The sequence below is a fragment of the Neolamprologus multifasciatus genome, chromosome 20 (genome assembly GCF_963576455.1).
Source record: "Neolamprologus multifasciatus chromosome 20, fNeoMul1.2, whole genome shotgun sequence".
Classification (NCBI taxonomy): Eukaryota; Metazoa; Chordata; class Actinopteri; order Cichliformes; family Cichlidae; genus Neolamprologus; species Neolamprologus multifasciatus.
The window spans coordinates 24300577-24316440 of NC_140458.1; the positions used below are offsets into that span (position 1 = coordinate 24300577).

Consider the following 15864-nt stretch of genomic DNA (forward strand, 5'->3'; position numbering starts at 1 on the left):
CATTTCTTCCAGGTTTGGTTGCATGCTGTAATTTAGAAAATGTCTCATCTGCCACTGTCCCTCCTACACACTTGTCACTGTAGGTGTTTGCTTGTTTTCACAGAGGCAGTAGAGGCCAATAAAGGCTGATACCACTGTGCAGTGTTGGTACTGCTGTAATTGTGGTTTTCAAAGTGATTTTTTCAAAACGCATTTATTTTCAAATGTAGGAATCAACCTGTGGGAGATGGGCAAAATCTCAGTTTTAGCTTTGTGAAATAATTCTTCAGTGGGACTTGCAATGCAAATCGACATGGTTTTAAAAAAAAAACGCTGCTGCAAGCAAAAACAAGCATTATCTGTTTACTAGTGACACGTTCCTTCAGAGATTTCTGAAAGATTTGCAAACTAAACTGTAAGCAAAAATGTCTTAATTTCATCCTGCTGGCAGAATTCCGCTGTCGTTTTGAAGAAAAACGGTCTGAAGTGTTTATTTGTGTAAATGTCTTGTTGATGTGGACTATTTTTGTTACAGAATTAGAAGCCCTTAGGATTGAAATGATTGATAAGCCTTTTTTGGGGCCTTTTCGAGAATCCTTCCTCCACACACAGCCCCCACCCCCGATATCTGCTCAGAGTCAAGCCCAACACGGATAGCGTACGTTTTGCTGTAAAACTTGGGTGCCGCATTTTAGCTCGTGCAGCTGTCGACTTCTATCTTTTTGCCCATATTGGTGCTGGAGAGGATACTCGAGGGTGCATTAGAGAGGGTAGGGAGATTAGATATAGAGTGCTGATATCTCTCCTGTTTCTCTCCCGCTATGTCTCCTCTTCGCTGCCACTGCCTGGCCCAGGAGAATAGACTGGTAGAAGCAGCTTTTGTAGAAGCAGAGAAAGAAGGATGCACCCTGTTGTGATTTCAGCAGGCCTGTTTCTTTCATTTCGCCTTTTCTCCTCCCTCTGACTTCATCAGTTGTTTTTCTGCCTTCTTCTTTGAAACTTAGTCTTTCCATACCTGCAATGCTGCAGAAAGCACTATGCATAACAAAATAAAACACACAGTTATCCTTTACGTTATGGGAGAGAAAAAAAGGGTGTTTCTTGGCTGCTTGTTAGTCTGAGCACTGAGTGTTTTGTTGGATTGTTGAAATCATGGCTTTATCTCCACACCTCGTGCACACAGTTTTCTATTGGGAACTGTTATAGATTCACCTTGGAGATGACTTTATTTATTGTTCTGTCTTTCAGGCTGAGAAACACATACATCAAATTCAATGACTGATTGATTGGGGAGGCACTTTTAATTGCTGTGTTTTTATACACTGTACTAATGGAAACAGGGGAACTGAGGCTTTCAGCAAAAGCATGCATGCTTTTGGACTGGGCGAGGAAACGGTACCCACTCGAACACAGAGAGAACATGTAGACTCCACAACAAAAGGTCTTTGATTTGAACCCAAGTCCTTCTTCCTGTGAGGCAACAGTGCTAATCACCACGCCATACTGCTCGCTTTAGTTTATTTATATTGATTTTTGATTTGTTGATCCAAATATTTCAGTGCAGCTGCAGAATAGCATCGTATGAATAGTGTAGAGTCATTCCCGCCCTCCCAGGGAATAAATTGCTACTGAATATGATACATTCAAAGTTTTCATGTCGGTGATATCTTTGTGGATTTTCATGAATGCTATGAAATCTGGTGCAAATATTCCCGGTACAGCATGAATCATATCAGGGTGCATCTGACCCAGTGGTGGTTCCTGTGTTGTAGCTAATCTTGCGCGTCCATCTGTTGTGTTTGGTGAATAAATAAAGCTGTGCAGTGAATGGCTGGATAGTGTTGTAGCTTGAAAATGTGTATTTTTAAAACATTTTTTGGGGGGGATCTCTAATGCAAACAAGATACATTAAACACTTGTGTTGCACACACAGCTTTTAATGTTTAACATGGTAATCTATGGTAATTTATTATCAAATGAATTATTTAAAGTTGAATCTTAGGTGACATCCTGCACTTGTTGCGAGATGACTGGTGTAAAATTCAAGACTGGGATGCCAAATCCATCCCGTTAGAAAAAGGTTTAACACCACGAGAAGCTGTTCAGAATTTTGCTTTATTCAAACTGCATTTTAAATGTCATTGTTCTAAATGATTGTAGATCACACTATAACAAAGCAAAAGCTTGCAACATGTGTAGCTATAAAGTATGCACATACCCCAGTATACCCAAAATATATATACATTTCTATACCTCAAGTTTCTGTAGCATTAGACTCTGTATGGAGACCGTCGTAAACACCAAGCGACGGCTCATAAACACAGTGGCATTTACTCATCGCTGCTTAAACCTTCTTATCATCCATCACTGTTTTATGGCTAGTTAGCTCAGCTCCTGCTGCAACTGACCACACACAAGCCACGAGGCATTTTCATTGAGGCTTGTAAAAATCATTACACACCTGACTGTGATGTGTCCTTTGAAATAACTCACATAAGCCAAATTAGTGATGCTACTTGGTGTGAACACTTACATTTTATGTTTTTACAGCTGTATTCTCTTTCCAGTGTGGACAGGAAGTGATATGTGCTAATTGATGATAGCTGATTAGTATTGCAGGTTGCAGACTTGACAAATAGCACGATGGGTAGGACTGAGTGCCTTTCCATGAGTATTCAAAACGCTGGAAAAGTTTGCTTCTTTTCAAAAATAGTCTGTTTTTAATAAAACTTCACCTCTCAATTCCCCTAGCCCCAAACTATTCCACATTCATTATGCTGAGGAAACACTTTATTTCATTCTGTTGTTTGGACTGCTGATGAAAGTTGTGAAGCATTGTAGACTTATGAATAGGCAATAGGCACAGCAAATTTAAAATGTGCCTTTCTGCAGTGAATTCATTTGTGGTTTCTCATTAGTGAATCTTCAAAAAAAAAAAAAGAGAGACACAGAGAGAGGGGAAAAAAAACCTCTAACATCTTCCAAAGAGACAAAACAATCTCGTGGATTCTGCTTGCTCAGGCTGGCTGGTTTGTCTTCGGCTATGCTCAAGCTTAAAGCTTCCGGCAGGTTCTCTGTGTAACTGATGGCAGCTGTTTACCACCGAACTGTTTAGAAGCTCATTATTAGAGCGTGAAGCTTGTTATGAGGCCATGTGAGAGACTCGTTACTCGCTAATTATTTCTGAGGAGCTGCCTGGCAAGCTGTGATGGAAGTAAAAAGAGAGAGAAGCAGAGAGACATAGTGTTGCAGAGGGGTCAAATGAGTGAGGCTTTCTTACAGTTTGTTTTAATCCACTGGGAATTTCAGTTCACTGGAGTGTACATGAATTTAAGCTTAATCTGTATGTTTGCCATGTGCTTGTTTTACTTGGTAGATTTAATTTTAAAAGGGTGAATGGGATCATTTTGAGGGGTCGAAAAGATGTAGAAAGGAATAAAAAACAAAGATAATTTGGGCTCTTTTCATTTCTAGCTTGTCAGAGGGTTAGGGTTTTCGTCAAATTTTCAACACTTCTGACTTTGCAGTACCCTAGTGTAAGTTGCACGATCTAATATCGTCGTGTTGGTGTTGTTCCCAGATCAACATAGTAAATGTTGTTCCAGGATCAACATTGCAAGTGACCAATCAGAATGTTGTGACGTCATACTTTTGCGACTTCGGGAAAAACCGACATAAAACAAAAAACTGTACTTAAGCTGCGAGAAACCACCTCTGTCCGCCAATCAACGGACCCTGACCCTTTAATAAACGCTAAGCAGAATTGATATTGTCCTTGCAACATTGGAATTTCATAAATGCACGAATGGCTTGGCGCGCCAAAGAATAATGTCACAACAATGTGATTGGTCACTTGCAATGTTGATCCTGGAACGACATTTACTATGTTGTTCCAAGAACAACACCAACACGACGATATCAGATCATCCGTGTAAGTTGGGGTGAGTCAGTCTAACATACTCTTGATTGAACCATTTATAGCAGGGGTGTCCAACTCCAGGCCTTGAGAGCTGGTGTCCTACAGATTTTAGACGTGTCCTTGATCCAACACAGCTGATTCAAATGGCTAAATGACCTTTTCAACATGTCTTGAAGTTCTCCAGAGGCCTGGTAATGAACTAATCATTTGATTAGTTCTAAAACCTGCAGAACACCGGCTCTCGAGGCCTGGAGTTCCCTACCCCTGATTTATAGTAATGTGATGATGACATTGCCGTATACACACCAGTGTTGGTCAAGTTACTTGAAAAAAGTAATTAGTAACTAATTACTGATTACTTTTTCCAAAAAGTATTCCCATTACTTTGCTGATTACTTATTTTCAAAAATAATTAGTTACTTAGTTACTTTTAAAAAACATGATACACAACCTAAATAGGTAATAAAGCAGCAGACCTTTCAGCCCAGTTCTACTTTTTCATATAAAATGTAATCAAATGAAAAAAAGTCTCTTTTTAAAACTTGTTTTTTTTAGTTTTAATGTTTTAACTTCATGCACATCGCATTAAGCAAATATTAAATTATATGCAACAGTCTTTGACTTGAAGAAATTTGTTTAGCGTTTAAACCTATTTTCTGCATATTCCAGCATATAAAATAAAGTTTTTTTTTCTTTGTTTACACTCACTCTTTCAAGTAGATGCAAGTAAAACACAGCAGAAAATAAATAAAATCAAAGACTCAGCAGCACTGAGTCCTGTTGCTCTTAAATCTATTTTCACCTATTTAGCAGAAGGGGAGCAGTCGGTGGTTTGCCCGGTGCTGCAGTGGTCATGTCAGTGGGGGGATACGGGAGTTTCTCTGTGAATTTCACATTCCCGTGGCAGTGTGCTAGGTACTTGCTCAGACGTTTAGATTGTGTTTTTGCTGTAAAAATACATTTTCTTCCCATTCAGTGTACTCTAATGTTTTTGTCATTTTTTACGGAATCAAACTCAAAGTAAGGTCAGTACTTCCACATTTTAAACGCTGCACGCTCGTACTCTTTCCCGCACTCTATATATTATCCATTGTTGATCTGCACACGTTTGTTACCACGAACGTCGCTCGCGCTTACGTCATTGTCTTTTTTTTTTTTTTTTTTTTTTTTTTTTTTCCTCGCGCTTACGTCATTGTCATGAGACACTCTCACAAAGAAAATCGCGGTTTAGTAACGCAGTAACACAGCGTGGTTAGTAACAGTAATCTTTTCTGCAATAGTAATCTCTTACATTACTCATTACTTGAAAAAGTCTTAATGATTTTTGTATTTTTTTTAAAATAACAAACAAATAAAGATGTGACTGAAGTGTTGCATTACCTGGGATTAAAACAGATTAAAGCCATTTTTGCATTGTTCTGTGAATCCCAGTTTTGCAGGGGTGGTTGAATCAGAGTATAGATCTGCAGAATTCATCCTGCTACTTCTATGAGCACATTATCAATAAACACAAGTGATCTGATTCCACTGGCAGAACTGCTGAACTGACCACTCCTAAAAATGTTTGTTGTTTCTCTGATTGGTTTAACTTTTCAACCTGCTGGCCTCTTTCATTTCTCCTTCTCCTGCTCCTTCTCTCACCCCAACCGGTCGCAGCAGATGGCCGCCCCTCCCTGAGCCTGGTTCTGCCGGAGGTTTCTTCCTGTTAAAAGGGAGTTTTTCCTTCCCACTGTCGCCAAAGTGCTTGCTCATAGGGGGTCATATGATTGTTGGGTTTTTCTCTGTATCTATGAAGCGCCTTGAGGCGACTTTTGTTGTGATTTGGCGCTATATAAATAAAATTGAATTGAATTGAATTGAATTGAATTTGCAGTCAAAATGTGCATTTGAAGTATTTTCTATTTCTTAAATTTGTTATGGAATAACAAGGGAACAGGCCTCACCTGCCCAGAAAGCTGCATGAATAAAATGATTGTAATACTTAATAAGTTCATGATTTAAATTAAAGCTGAAAGTCTGCCATTCAAACACATATTGATTCATGTCAAATCCACTGTGATGGTATATGCAAGCAGAATTACGAAAATTGTGCTTAAGTACTTAGGGACCTAACTGTTAAGTAACACTTCTCTATTATACACTCTACTGGAATACTGTAAGAAATGTATTAGATGACGTCCCACAAATTGTTGCTTGTAGGATTTTCCTGTAGATTACAGTTGGTAAACTGTAAAATAACAGTTTCATGCTGGAAAATACTCCGCTTACAGTGTAAGCAGTGGATAGATTGTTTTGCAAGAATGGATATAAATAAACCCAGGGGGGATTTAAGTTGTCACAGCGGCAGAAAATATAGTGGAGATAAAAATACAACAAATAGACATACAGATAAAGATACAGATAAAGAGGTAAATAGGGCAACTTTATCTTTATGGGATGTGTATGCAACCACGATCAATTATAATAGATATTTTTACCTCATTAGTCTCCATCTTCACTGGGTCCATGAGACAATCATTTATAACTGACTTGAAGCTGGTTGTGCCTCTCAGGGTTCCCAATGAAGAGAAGAGAAATCATACAGCACCTTACAGGCTGCATGTTTTTATGGATAGCAGAGAAGACAGAAATAGCTCCAGCTCAAGTCCTGAATTTCTTATTGTTCCAAACGGAGGCGCTGAGCAAGACAAGCGATGCAGTCCAGAGCAAAATAAGCCATCATCGGGATGAGGAACCTGATTCCTGTGGCTGTTTTATTGTCGTTATTATTAATGGAGATAAAACAAGGAAGCTGGATAGTTGATTTTTCTATAAATTCTGCAGAAAGAAAGGTTGCGTCTAAATCTGGTGTATCTGGTACATGTTATGTGAAAAGAAGATTGAGGTGACATGAGAATGACTGGATTAAATCAAGCCGTTCTAGATAGTAAATGCCACAGCTAGCTGATCCCGTTACCAATGACAATACAGGGCATTTCAGTATATTGTTATGTTTCTCGTACTCCATCGAAGTGAGCCTCTTCACTCGCCTGCTGTTGCTCTCAGACATGCGGTGAAACAAGAGATGCTTTAAGCGCATTCATCTCATACTGCTTTGTAATACAAGGGCTTAGTTGTTATTCTGAACTCTCTGCTCTCATTGTGTTTTTGTGAAGAAATAATCGCTCAGTGATGATGTGGTAATAATTTCTTGTGCCGAGGTGCCACCTTTTGTTGTGTTGAATTACAGGAAAAAGATGACTTGTCCTTGGTGTTCTGGCTGAACCCTCTGGCTCAGGAAGCCATGTTCTCCTTTTAACCTTTTTCATTTGATTAAGAGGGAAAACAGTGTTTGACCTGCGCTGTGGGGAGGCAGGCCGGCAGCTGGGATTTAGGCCAAAACAGCAGGAAACTGATCTCAAATGGAGGAGCTGGCAAAGCCAAGGGTGGTGAAGGTCCACACACACATAGACAATACACATGTGTGCATTGTGTGCCACTGCGGTTGTGCAGTGTTGCTGTACATAGAATACAGACACAATAGATTTTGGACATAAGAGCATACAACACAAAATTCCATATGCACGCACTGGTGTGTATTACAGATCGTTTCATTTTAACCTCTTTTAGCTCATTGTTTTGGTTTATGTTGACACAGTTCTCAGTGTAAACAAATGACAGAAAGTCAAATACTTTCTGCTAATATGGGCTGTTGGAAACCAAGCTAGAGCCAAAAGCAGAATGTATATAACTGTATATTTATCATTTCTTCCACCTTGTCTAGCCTCTGGTCATTTAATTTTTTTTACCTTGCTACAGTAATGTGTAAGGTGTGTACAGGTAAGGGGTAAACTTCCAAACAAAATAGGAAACACATAGATTGGAACCCATAGAACAGCTATTTAATCATTTTTAATCATTTTTGTTTAATGGAAATTTTGACTTACCGGAGGCACCTTGTAACAGGCATTACAACCTTATCCTTCACATCAAAAGAAAAACATATGCAAAATATGAAGCCTGTTTTACTCTACTATTTGCTAAAGTCAGATAAGCATGTGGACACGTGATACTGAAGGTAAAGCTGTTTGTGTGCTTCCAATAACAGAAATCAAAATGAATGGATAACATAGTGTTACAGCAGCAGGTCTTAGGAAAAGACACATTTTAAGTTTATGGCAGCAGATCTGACATCGTCTGTCTTTTCCAAAAAAAAAAAAGATTAACTCCAACCAGCTCTCGCTGAACCCGTGATCCTCTTGAGAAGAGGAGAAGAAAAGGTCTCCTCTATAACATATTTTTCAAAACTTTTATGCTCTTCAGTTCTTGAAATTCTCCCCATCATTCAATACCATCGCAGAGACATCTGATTTATTTAAGTTCACTTCCCAACATGATAGCAACACCAGGCATACAGCCCCACAGAGCAATAAAAATAACTATAATTAACCACCAGAAGGCCAAGCCACTGTCATCTGGCTGTAGGGGTATCTTTCAGTCTACAGCTAAGCATAAAGCATCCACTGCGCAAAAATGAATAGCACTGTGATGTTTAATTTCATCCATTTAACCAGCAGATTAAAGCACAACTAAAAGTAGCAACTACAAATAGATTCACATTTGGATGTGTATGCATCCATTGGGGATTATTAACTAAGTTACTGTTGTAATGAAAACGTAATTCTATTTTTGCAGAAATGTAGCTGGGCAACACGGCAATGTAACCCTTCTTTTTCTGTGTGTAATGGAAGATGCGCATACATCAGTTTAATTACCGTTCTAATAGGCTGTGAGCCACATTACATTGTAACCACTTGCTTAACTGTTATGAAGCCATTTCAAGATGCTGAAAAGCTCTTGAAAGCACTGTACGCGGCACGATGCACCACCAGCCATCTCGCACACTGAGCAGCATTGACATTCAGAGGCTGATGCCGCCAGCTGCCCGATCATGATGGATTCAGATCGTGAGCAGAAAAGGCACAGAGAGGCTCAGTGTTGCCAAAGCCCTTATGTATTAGAAAAAAAACTCGACTGTTGCACCAATGCGTTGTGGAAGCTATGAGGAGTGAGAGAGGGTTACACAAGGCTGCGGGCGAAATGCACAGAAGCAAATGCATGACGGGTCTCTCAATATCCTTGTTAGGCAGCTGTGAAATAACATATGAGCCCTTGGAAAGTGATTTTTTTTTCTTTTTTCTTTTTGAGGCGTGGAGAAGAGGAGAAGTGAACAGCAAAAAGTTTTACCCGTGTACTCTGCTTGGATTTAAATGACTGCTCTTGAATTCACAGTCACTCCAGGTGTAGTCCTCAGAGCTTGTCAGAGTTGTGATTTGGCCTCTGTTTTGAGATAAAGATCATAAATAAATAAATTTAAGAATGATTACATTTTAGTTCTTCACTTCACCATCTCTTTAAAGTGCATTACTGTGCTGTAAATTGTGATATTTTTTTTTTGCTGTGGTTATTCGATTTATGCCTGCTGTGGTCTGTTTACCCTCCAAATCTCCAACTATAAATGGAGCAAAGAATATGTGCAGCTACACGGTTCCCCATTGGCAAGCCTTAGACACAGAGCTTTTAGAAAGGTTAGGAATTTATGTATATAAACAGTAAAAAATGATAAAAAAAAAAAAAAACATTTTCTAGAACTAATATCCACTGCTAGATTCAGGAGTCACTTTTTAAACTGTGCACTGTAGGTCAGGATCTGTGCAGTTGTGGAGCCTATACCTGCTGCTGGATGGTTGTTAAAGCCTCCCAAATGTATGCGCTGTCAGCTTATCTTGTTTTCTATTTCTGTAGGTTTACTAGAAAAGATGTGAATGCATTAATGAGTTTTGTAGAGTACCAGTAACAGAGCTAAACTTAGTATCAAAAGTCAAGTAGCAAATTATACAACTGACTGGATCGGACTTTTTTGCCCACAAAAGTTCTTTAATTCTTCATGGCATAAATTTAACATTCCTTAGAGATTTTAATCCATATTGATACAGCTGCTGCAAATTTGTCAGCTGTACATCTATGAAGCAAATCATCCCAAAGCAATGCTGGATTGAAATCTGTGTACATTAAACTCATTGTCATCTTCAAAAATTTTTTAGGATGACTTGAGTTGTGTGACATAGGGCAGCGGTCCCCAACCTTTTTTGCGCCACGGACCGGTTTATGCCCGACAATATTTTCACGGACCGGCCTTTAAGGTGTCGCGGATAAATACAACAAAATAAAACTAGTACCGGTACCGAAAAAAAGAAGATTTATTCATAACACACGTGAAAAGACCTAGTTAATGATAAAAACGATAACAAAATAACGCTGAAAACCGATAAAAACTATGAAAACCATACATTTCACACCTGAGCCTCAACTCTCGTGGCCCGGTACCAAACAACTCGCGGACGGGTACCGGTCCGAGGCCCCGGGGTTGGGGACCGCTGACATAGGGCACATTATTCTGATGGAGGCATCAGTTGGTACTGAGAGACGCAGCAGAAATCAAGACTAATCGGGCCCTCCAACATTCTTTCAGACTTTTGTTGATTAGTTTTGGTGAGCTGGTGGGAATGGTAGTCTTAGCTTTCTGTTCTTAGCTGACAGGAGTGGCACTTGGTTTGGTCTTCTGCTGCTGTAGCCCATCTGCTCCAACGTGCTGTGCGTTCAGAACAGTCTGGCCATTCTCCCGTGACATCTGGCACCAACAAGGCCATTTTCTTCCAGAGAACTGCCACATTGGACATTTTATCTAACATTATCTGCCTCCTGTTTGGTGCTGGGCAGGTAGTATTGGTGAACATATTGGAGCTGAAAACAACTAGCTGCCACCAATCACTGAGAAAATCAGCATTTCCAAAGCAAAAACCGTCATCTTCCAACGCAGTCCCAGTGTCTTTGCTCTTGACTGATTTTCTTCCTTCTTCATTTCCTCAGTAAAAACAAAAGGAAATACTGTGAACTCTTATAATGACTTTATTGACATTGTGCCTGCAGGGTATGATTATATCTCTTCTGAATGCTATACATAAGACAAGCCATAAACCAAATTTACTAAAAGAATTCTGTCCAGAGAGGTAATAAGTAAATAATCAGAAAATGTAATTTGTTTTGCAATAACTCATCTTAGAACCTCCTGTATCTCTTCTCCTTGAATTTACATCCTTCTTGTGGAAAGCAATGGACAGAGCACAAGAGAGGTGAAGAAGTACGTGCAGGCAGGGTGGAGAGGAGTGTGATCTATAACAGAAGGGTAGCAGCAAGTGTGAAAGGTAGTTTCTTGACTTAAGAAATGTTATATTTATGGTTCTTTCAACAAAACAGAAAACAATTTCCTTCCTTTCTCTCGAAAATTTCGCTATTTGGAAAAGTGTCATCTGGGCGGATCTCATCCGTGTAAACAAGCTTATAAGGAGTGTAAGATAGACGTTAGGTTGGCCAGAGTAAGTACGCTACAAAGGAACATTTCCTGTTCCCCTCTTATCACCACTGTAATTACCACATTCCACTTCTCAAAGAAATAAACAATAGCAGGCGCCTCTGCAGCTTTCTCCACTCCAAGCTATCTGCTGCCTCACACGCTGTCCTCCACCTTCCTCCTCCTCCTCTCCTGTCCCTCTCCCTCTGTCTCACACACAGCGCATCTCATATTAATTCTTCCCATATACAAACACACAGAGCCACACTCTCACAAACATCACTCGTTAATTTGATCTCTGCTGATGATTTATTTTCTCGATGACTGCGCAAACACACGTAGCCTTTTCTTCTCAGCCCCCGTTAATTTGTCTGTCCATCTCTTCCTCTTCCTGTGGTAACAGGGCTGACACGGAGTGTGACTTGTCAGCCATCCTGTAGCTTTTAAGCACCAACTTGCAGCAGTCGCCCGAGAGCCTTCCGTCGTTTATCTCGCGGATAATAATAATGCTTAGGGGTGAGCAGACCTAACTCATCACTGCCTTTTATGGCTTCAACAATGCAGTGATTATAAATGGCTATTAATAAGAGATACAGCATTAGAGAGCCACAAGTTTGAATCATCATTACAGGAGAATTGTTCAGATTTGCAGAGTAGCAGAAGATAATTTAATTCTGCACGACAATATGTAAGATTTTCCTCAGATTTGTTACATTTTAAAAGCTGCTTTTAAAGTCTTAAACAGGTGCGGGAAATATTGTAATTAAGAAAAGAGACATTTTACTGGATGAGGCAGACTGAGAAACAGCACATCGTGCTATCAAATTAGCATCTGCTGTGTGGGTTTTGTAAATTGCTGGGTGAGAATTATCTCTCTTACATTATAATAAACTGCTGATGACTATCACATTTTCATGTGGTTTTATAATTTGGGAAGCATTAAAGCCCCCTCCCCCCCAAAAAATGCCCAAGGATTTTGCATTGTGGGCTTCACAGCTAAGTGGGAAAAGATAGATTATCGTTGCTAAAAGCAAATTCAAAGGCTCTATCTTCCACCGTTCTTTATGTCCCAGCTTTGAATATTATCTACAAGAGAAGGGCCACGGGCATTGTTGCTGACTCCGGCTGTGTAATGTCAAATCGATACCTGGTGTGTTTCGGGTTTCACAAATGAAAAATACAAGCAGATTTGATCAATGTACAAGAGGGATGTATGACTCGAGGCTTGTACCGCTCTCGTAATACAAGACGGATCCATAGCGCAGCCTCACTGGTTGAACGGGCGAGATTAATCTATGAACCGAGATGAAAATCGGCACTTAGTTGGCACTGATTTCACTCAGTCTTACTGAGTGAATAAGCTGGACAAATCTTGGTAGGGGCAATTTCAAAGGTGGAGATTTTTTAAAGTTTACTGAAGTTTACAGTTTGAAGGAAAACTCCTAATTCCTGCATGATAAATGAAAAGTTTTGTAGACAATGCTGAAAATACGGCAGTGATGTAGACGCAAGCAACGAATTCAGTGTTGCGTTTCTTTCATAGTAGTAGACATCTCTGGTGTGATTAATCACTGCCTGTTGAGTTTTGTTTAGATTTTTTTGGTGGGAGTATGTGAAAGGAAAGGGATGAAGAATAAAAATGATGTAAGATTCTTGTTTTCTTGTGTTCATGTGTGAATGTTTTCCATTGTTTTAATGTTTAAACTGTGTGAAATATATTTTTAATGACTCCCGAGCTTTCAGCCGGGCTTTGAATTGGCCATTTCCATAACCCTCTTTTTTGAGCCATTCCTTGGCAAATTTACTATGCTTAGTATCATTTTCATGGTGATCAATTCAATTCCAGTTTAGCTTGAACCTTTGGACAGACGGCCTCATATTGTCTTCAACGACTCTTTCATATGATGCATGGCACATTATTTAAAACAATGGGCTGTCTTCTGTTTATTGGCAGAATTAATTTTTTCTCTATGGTTACTCTTGGATAGCAAAGACTTTTTCCTGGCACAGCTCTTGCACATTTAAAATTAGGGCCATGGCGTGATTGTAGATACATGCACTTTAACACCTGCAGAAGGTGAATTTGGGTGGCTATTGAAAATTTATTTTTGTAGAAAATTCTCTTGCATTTGGCAGTTTTCCCATTCATGGGAAAACTAGCAGTAGTTACTTTTGTTATTTATAAATTACCTTTTGTTAAATAATTCAAAGATTAAAATCTATTGACAGACTGACAGGCATACACATACAACACACTTTGATTTTTAGACCAAAGACCAAAGAAACGCACTTTTCCATCAGTCTAAGGAAGCTTAACTGTGAATTAATCCTTTATATTCAGTCATCCATCTGTGGATCATGCTAACCTAGTTTAATAACTCTTGCATGATTTTCACTGTGAACAGTAGCTAGCACACTGCTTCACAGCAAATCCACTGGCCAGTTGGGTCTTTCAGATTGGAGTTTGCTGTCATGATTCGGCTGTGTGCAGGCAGGAAGAGGACCCAAAATACAAAACTCAACACACAGCTTTATTGCTGACACACAGAAATAATACAGGCCTAAACCAAACTGGAAAATATAAACTAAACTTCACCAAGAAGCAGACAAGGAAATACACAGCATGCGGGAGGACATGACACTGACACAGAGAAACACAGGGCTTAAAAACATTGGGGAATAACGAGGGGAATGAAACACAGGAGGAAAGCACAGCTGAGAGAACTCAGACATGACGAGACAAGGAAGCAAAGCAGAATACACTTACTTGAGACACAGACCTTCAAAGTAAAACAGGAAGTACACAGAGACAGCCTGGAGGGAGATAGAGAACATGGAGGAGCACATGACAGTATGAGGAAACACAGAACACAAGGAGTGGGAACAAAGCACAATACTCAAATCACTATATCCACTTAGACACACAGAGGGAGACACAGGGGTCAGCTACATAGAGGGAAACCGATTAAATACACAGGAAACTAAACATAGAATACAGGAAACCTAAGGACACTGGACACTATGGAATAAACTAAGACACAAAGAGAACCTTAAACATCAAACATAATACAAGAGACACAAGGAACTCAAAACGCTGGGTCGAGAGACCCAGGATCCTGACATTTGCATGCTCTCTCTGTGCCTGCATGGGTTCTCTCTGAGTACCCTGGCAAATCCAGAGATATACACTTAGTGGGGATAGGTTAATTGGGGATTCAAAATTGCCCCTAGATATGAAGGGTTATCTTTCTCCTTTTGTCAGCCTTGTGATAGACTGTTGATCTGTCCAGGGTGTACCCCACCTCTTGCTCTATGACAGCTGGGATAGGGTCTAACTCCTCTCGGATGGGTGGGCATACATTTTCTCCTGTTTATTCTTATAATGTGATGGAAACTCTTACATATTCAGTTCAGGTCATTTGTGTTTTATTTGCACCCTTTATTGTTGGATTGAAAACCCCAATAATCAGATTATGAGCTTGGCGATGGTGGGAAGTAAAAACTCAGTTTTAACAGGAAGAAACCTTCGGTTCAGCGAGGCGTAGCCATTTGCTGCAACCGGTTGGGGGTCCTGAGCCTCTCCCTGAGCCTGGTTCTGCAGGAGCCTAATCCTAAAGTTATCAAGGATGATTTTTAAAATTTTAGGAACCACACTGTCTTCAGTCTTTACTGAGATATTCCTCTCACTGGCTTGGGAATTCCTAAAAAATAAACCTAAACCTACCTCATCCTTCACATGTACCACGTAAGTCACACTCAGCAGATACTTTCTTCCAGTTAAACACCATATTCGATCATATGATGATACTGCTGTAAAGTGGCCCACTGGATCACTATTATGGGTTGGACCGCACCCATCGTCAGACTCACCCTTTCGTGTAATCTCAGCTACAAAGCTATAAAGTTTCATGACTGCTTCATATACTGTTGTGATTTTAAAGGTTTAAGCGATCACAGCTACATTGTTTTAAGTTTTAAAAAAGCCTTTTTTTCTCAATAGGTTTCATAAACGCCAAAACATTGAACATTTTTTATGTGTAGTTTTCAAATATAACTTACACTTCCTTCTCCTCACCCTTGGGGTCTTTCTTCAGTACACACCCACTCATTCTGCCTGTTCGCGTTCATCAGTCTCACCTTCACACACACACTTATCATTTAGCTGTAGCAGCTTGAAAATGGAACAAAGAAAGCACTCACCTCGTTTCCGCCATGATTTATGCTAGGGCTGCTGTATTATTGGTTCAGTTAATATGCAGACTCATTACACTCATCCCAGTCTCAGATTTATCAACTGTTTTGCTGAAGCAATTTAAGGGTTTTCCTGAAAATTGATTTAAGTGTTTCAGAATATATTTCTGAGCACTTATCACTAACAACTTCCTCCTTCAATTTCACTCTACCTCAATTTTAATTTGACAGAAAAGGGTCTCAAGCTCTAACTTTCTCTCTTCTCTGAAAGATTGTTGGATTTGTGATGTATAAATCAAACCTCACTGTGTGTTTGAATGTTGGATCAGAACATTTTCTACCCTTACAAAAGTAAAACCGAGCAGAAAAAATGAATACATAGTGA

The 15864-nt window shown here is 39.6% G+C and overlaps 1 protein-coding gene across 1 annotated transcript in view; it reads left to right on the forward strand.

The window, feature by feature from the left end:
- Nucleotides 1-15864, forward strand: part of vstm2la (V-set and transmembrane domain containing 2 like a) — a 48223-nt gene that overhangs the window by 24562 nt on the left and 7797 nt on the right. The window lies entirely within an intron of this gene.